This window comes from Sinocyclocheilus anshuiensis, unplaced genomic scaffold (genome assembly GCF_001515605.1).
Source record: "Sinocyclocheilus anshuiensis isolate Anshui unplaced genomic scaffold, SAMN03320099.WGS_v1.1 scaffold1294, whole genome shotgun sequence".
In the NCBI taxonomy this organism is placed as follows: Eukaryota; Metazoa; Chordata; class Actinopteri; order Cypriniformes; family Cyprinidae; genus Sinocyclocheilus; species Sinocyclocheilus anshuiensis.
The window spans coordinates 116,344-122,596 of NW_015558613.1; positions in this window are offsets into that span (position 1 = coordinate 116,344).

Genomic DNA, 6,253 nt, shown 5'->3' on the forward strand with positions numbered 1-6,253 from the left:
TGCACAATCAGCTTGTAACACTCCAAAGAGAAAGGAAAACTTGAAATCGCATCATATGACCCCTTTAATGTGTTCTTGGGGCAAACCATAATGAAAAGAAGAAAAAGAAGTGTAATAATGGGAGCAATACCTAAGAATATCTCATATTTCATAGGAATATTGATAATTTCTTGCCCCATTGACTTGTTGTGTCTCCCAAAAATGCCTGATTAACATGCCGTTTGTCCTGGTGTCTATAGAAGACATGTATGAAAATGATGCCCCGTTTCGTAACAAAAAGCCATATTCCGATTTGAAACCCCATGACATTTTTCCTGAGATGTTTATTTACGACAAACAATTAGAAAATTAGCCAGATTTAAATTATAATTACAAAACATTATCATATTTCCTTAAGAGTGCTAAGTTTTATCAGTCTGTCAATCTCAGTCATATTTAAAGACCAAGGAGAGGGAGTGTTTCTGATCAAACCTCCAAACATTTGATATCTCTGAAAAGCATTTTGATTAACATGATGTTTGTCCTGGTGTCCTCTACAGAAGACATGTATGAAAATGATGCCCCGTTTCGTAACAAAAAGCCATATTCCGATTTGAAACCCCATGACATTTTTCCTGAGATGTTTATTTACGACAAACAATTAGAAAATTAGCCAGATTTAAAGGATAATTACAAAACATCATATTTCCCTAAGAGTGCTAAATTTGATAATTCTGTCAATATCAGTCATATTTAAAGACCAAGGAGAAGGAGTGTTTATGATAAAACTGTGGCATGTACTGTCTCAGAGAAATTCACTAAAATATAATGTCCTCTACAGAGGACAAAAGTCTATGCCTGGGTCCCATGTGGATATGAAATATGGCGCAATATCAGGATCAACAATGTTTCACCACTAGGTGGCGCTACCTTCATAAAAATCTTGCATGGGCGGAAAGAGTGCCGATAAATACACATTATTTATTTTATTTATATTATTTTAATTATTTTACTTTATTTTAATTATTATAATTTTTTTAATGATTTACTTTAAAGTGTAAAGGCTGCTTCAGAGGATGAGTCTATAATAGTTTCCCTCTTTAAGTGGCGTGGGAACCAGGCTGAAAACATAAACACCTCTCTGTGATGACCCTGTATAATTACTGACCGCAGGCCACAGACAATATCAATTCCATTAGACAACTAATAGAAACAGCACAATGACAATAAGAGGTTTACATTAAGATTACACAGCAGATCCAGACCCAGGCTGTAAAGAGTTATTGGTGGAGAAGATCAAGAAGACTATGAATGAATACTGAAACAGGAATGAGTCATGTAGGTAGACAGTAGTTTTAATTCTGAGTGGAACAAACAGCTTTCACCACAAAAATAATATTTTCTCCTGGCACATTTACACACACAAGCAATTTATATGTGCCAGGATATTTTAATTTTACTTTTTATTATAAATAAAATATTTTCTCCTGGCTCGTTTAAAATTGCATATAGTCAATTTGTATGTGCCGGGAGATTTTTTAGTTTTTAATTTATAATATGTTATAACTATTTTTGCTTTGATTTGAAAAGTTTTAAAGTTTTTATTCTCACCATGCACACATCATAGGGCTGGACGATATGGCCAAAATTGATATCACGATATATTTCTTCACATGTGAAAGAAAGAAACTGTGCTGTTAAATAGGAGAATCACAGTATATTGTCTTGTTTATGTTAGGTTACTACCAAACAAAAATGCGTCACAGCTTTACCACCTTGATGACAAACTCTTGTAAACCCTTGTTATGCTGTCAGCATACTGTAGATATGTGTGAGCAAGTGCTCCCTGAAGGCATTTCATATTGAATAACATGCACACAGTTTAAGAGCCAGGCCAACACGCTGCATGTATGATGACTCCCTACATACACAGATAATGGTTAAATCTTCTTCTCATATGATATTTTCCACACAACTTCCAGAGTCACTCCACACATAGACAATACGTGTTTGTGTGTGACTCACAGGACTCTCACCTCGGCAGAGAGAGTGGGAAATGTGATGACTTTAAAGTCGGATTGAGGTGATTAAGCCTGAAGCATGGCACACATTAACACTATCTGCAGGAGCCTCTCCTCTTCCCACAGTAATACAATATGAATACAGTATGAAATTACTCTCACGGGTCTCTTTACTGAATGTCCTTGTTTTCCTTGTATATCAGCAAAAATTCATAGTACCGATCTGAACTGACTGAAGCAGAAGTGAATTCTTATTGTTATAATAATTTAGTCTAGAATTAGATATAATTTATTTCTTATGATGATCATGTGATTGAGTGACTCTGATAAGTAATACTGACTTTATACATGATTTTTGTTTGTTTGTTTTTTATATATTACTATTTTTTTATTCTGATTGGTGCCATTCAAAACTAGTATCGAAATTACACACTTCAACTTTAGGAACTTAAAGTTACTTTATTGTTCTGAAAGTGGAATTTGTCTTGGACTCCGAGGCTGCACATTATACATTATCTACAAAATAATAATAATAATAATAATAATTTAGTATTTATTAAATGAATAAATAAAATACAACAGTAAACAGAACCATCAAACACTTGAATGATATTATTAGTAAAGAATTGATTATATTCCAGTAAAACACAGATGCAGTGAAAATAAATATTTGGTGTAGAAAACAAAGCCACTCAGAAAAGGCTAAATTTCAGAATTAATTACAACTAATTGGCCAGAAATACATTGAATTAAATGTGACATTTTTAAGTAGAAATACAGAAATAGCATTTTCTTGTAAAAGTGCTCCAATTGTCTTTATTTGCAACTTCAAAAAACAAAACAAAAAAAAAAGCATTTTGTACAGTGTGCAAACAAATAGATTTTATTGATTAAAATGTGGGGTGTTTTTTTTATTTATTTAAGAGGAAGAAGGAAATCCTTTTCTGAGTGAGCAACTTTTATAGAGGTGTGAAAATTCCTCTGGAAGTGCTGCAAACATGCATTAACATACCAGTGTAAAGCCAAGGTTAGTGGACAGAGCTGTGCTCACTCATTACGTTAACAGTCCCTCAGGAAATAAATATCTATAACGCTTTCTACAGACCTCTAATAAGACGCGGGTAACAACCGTTCATTACAGAGGCTCAGGCCAGAGATTTACAAATCTCAGGAAAGCACGGTTAGGCAGGTTCCCCTTACCTTGAAAACGGTTATTTCTTTAAGGGCGTCACAGGACGAGCAGTAAAGGCTTTGATTTATTCTTGGCGGCTGATAATTGCTAGGGTCTTGTCATCTGTCAGAAGGGAGATATTTGGACGGTCCGAGGTGCAGATTTCATGCTCTCTCTGGGAGGCCATAAATCTCTCAGGGGCCCCTCGTAAATCAGAGGCTGCTGAGAGGAACGCTGATCTCTTCCTGAGCCTGATTATACAATGAAAACTGACTGTAAAAATATTTATTTTGAATTTCCATGGTGCTAATTCATTGCTTATGCTTTGACAATGACACCTCAAACCTGAAAAGAAATCACAAGCAAGGCTCTCTTCCACCTTCAATACCATGACTGAGGTGCCCTTGAGCAAGGCACCGAATCCCCCAACTGCTCCCCGGGTGGAAAAAAAAAAAAGCTGCCCACTGCTCTGGGTGTGGGTGTGTGTTTGTTCACTATCCCCTGCTATGTGTGCACTGTGATGAAATAAATGCAGAGCACAAGTTCTAAAAATACTTTTTTTCTAAAAAGTAAAAATACTTTTATTAAACACTACTATTATTCATATAAATTTATTGAATAATAATATTTAATAAACAACAGCCATCATAAAAGTTGCAATTCAGTCAAAAGCACAAAGGCAGCGCCCTGGAGCTCACATCTCCTAAAATGTTGAAGCAAATTTTCAAATAGGCATTATTTTTTATTAACAAACCATATATTTAAGTCTAAATCCTTGTCTAAAAAACTCTTAAAACCACATTCCGTGACACATAAACAGTATTAGAGTGAATTACAGTGGTGTGTCGATGACACTTATATTATAGTGGACTTGGGCATCCGTCATGCCACTCACAGTGAGAAAAAAACTGCAAGTGCAAGCAGAGTGATAAAGATCTCTCAGCCAATCAGATTCGAAGACCAGAAAGAACTGTAAATATATACACTTATTTATTTATTTTTGCTTGAACTTTAAAGTAACTATGTTTTTAAAATGTAATCATAATCGTATTGACATTTTATATAGTGTTTGCTCTTATAATTCTAGAGCAGAATTTCCTGCATTTCCTTTCAGTTATTAACAACAAAATATGCCCACACTGCATATGTTCAATACAAAATTAGCTTCTTTTCTCATGGTCAAAAAAACAAACCGTCTCAAAGTAACAGCACTCTCACTGTAAACTGTCCAACTGTGTAATTGTTTTAGGGTATGGCGTCAATCAGCCTAGACAGCCTCCATAAAAGAGGAGCAGAGGAAGAGGCCTGACCTCTCATTCTGTCTTTCCCTCTGCCATACACTAACCCAGCAGAGGACAGACTGGATGCCCCAAAGTCATTAATTTATCAATTATTATTATTATTGAGAGGTTTTTAATCACAAGAGAAAGCACATTTTTGAGACATTACACAACACAGACTGGGAGGATGACAGCTATCCTTGGTATGACAAACTGTCAGCGATGCTTTAGCACTGAACTATTGACTTACAGCAGCCGTTGTTCTTCAGATTAGAGAGCATGATGAAGCAGGACATGATCAGGCTGCGGGCAGTGAAAGGACAAAGATCCGTAGAGATACAGACCAGATTCCCTGTTGCACAACCTGAAACATGACCATCATGCAATCGGTCAAAAACAAACCAAACAAAAGTATGCGTTCCCCCTGTCAGTGCTAAACACAGTGTGTATGGTGTGCTGTTGAAGCCATGTTATAATTGTCAAATACCTGCTCTCTTTTTGCGGGCTTTGAAGTCCGAGTGTCTTTCTGTTCTTATCCTCAGGTGCTGTTCGGGCTTGATTTATAGTTTGTTACAAAGACACTCAAATTATATGGCCCACAAGGCCCAGCACCAACACAGCGCTGAGATCGCATGCTGGAGATGATAATTGTATCTGTGGACAAATGTAAATAATGGATCGCAAGTCCTTCACACATGAGAGGAAATCCACAAAATACTACCTATTTGATAAATGCACAATTTGTCATGAGCATTAACAGACAAATTTAGATTGAACAACCTGTGTGATTAATCACAAGACCCAGCAGGAATCTACTACAAGACACTGCCCTTGAAGACTATAACAAGTTCAGCCATTATCACTGACACAAAGTGCTAAAATCATTCAGATTTTTTTTTTGCCCTTTTAAAATTAAGTGCCATAAAATAAAACCCTGTAAATTAACAAATGCAATATGCTTTACATATAAAACAATTCAACTTGCATTTATAAAATATGTATATATACTGGTCAAAAGAATGGAAAGAGATTTTTTTGAAGGAAATCTCTTATGCTGACCAAGGCTGCATTTATTTGATCAAAAATACAGTAAAACAGTAATATTGTGAAATATTATTACAACTTAAAATGTTTTTAATATATGTTAATGCAATTTATTCTTGTGATATATATACATATATATATATACATATAAACAATCATATACATAACAAACGCATTAAAATAAACAAATTCTATTTAAATAATAAATATAAAAATTATATACATACACTAATTATATAAATTATATGATGAACCACCCCTGACATTACACTAAAAACCTTGGGCCCAAGTAATTAAAAAATGGAGAAGTCAGAAAAAGAAAAGTAAAGAAGTCTAGAATTACTTGTTTAAAATGCCAGTTCAAGGTCAACTTGCCCTCCTTTAAAGGTGTCAAAGCTCATTCCTTATCTCTGATGATGGTAAGTGATGTTGTGATGTAATGTTTTCATTTTTTCCACAGTTTATGAGATGTACAAATCTAAAACTGTCTGTGTTTTTATTTGTCTGTGTCTGAGTTTTACTCACTAATTCATGGCCTATACGTGGTTGTGCGGATTTTGCAGCAGAAGGCGTGTCTGGGGAGGGAGCAGCTGAATTTGCCTTGGGAGCTCATAAACACCAGCATTTCTCATAGGTGACTGTACCATGTGACTCCTAAAAGAGGTGCTTTAAAGAGCGTCTCGACCTGTTGAGAAACATCACAGGTAATCACAGGTCGTGTGAGAAAGCGTCATCTAGACTCTCAGCGCAGGAGATCG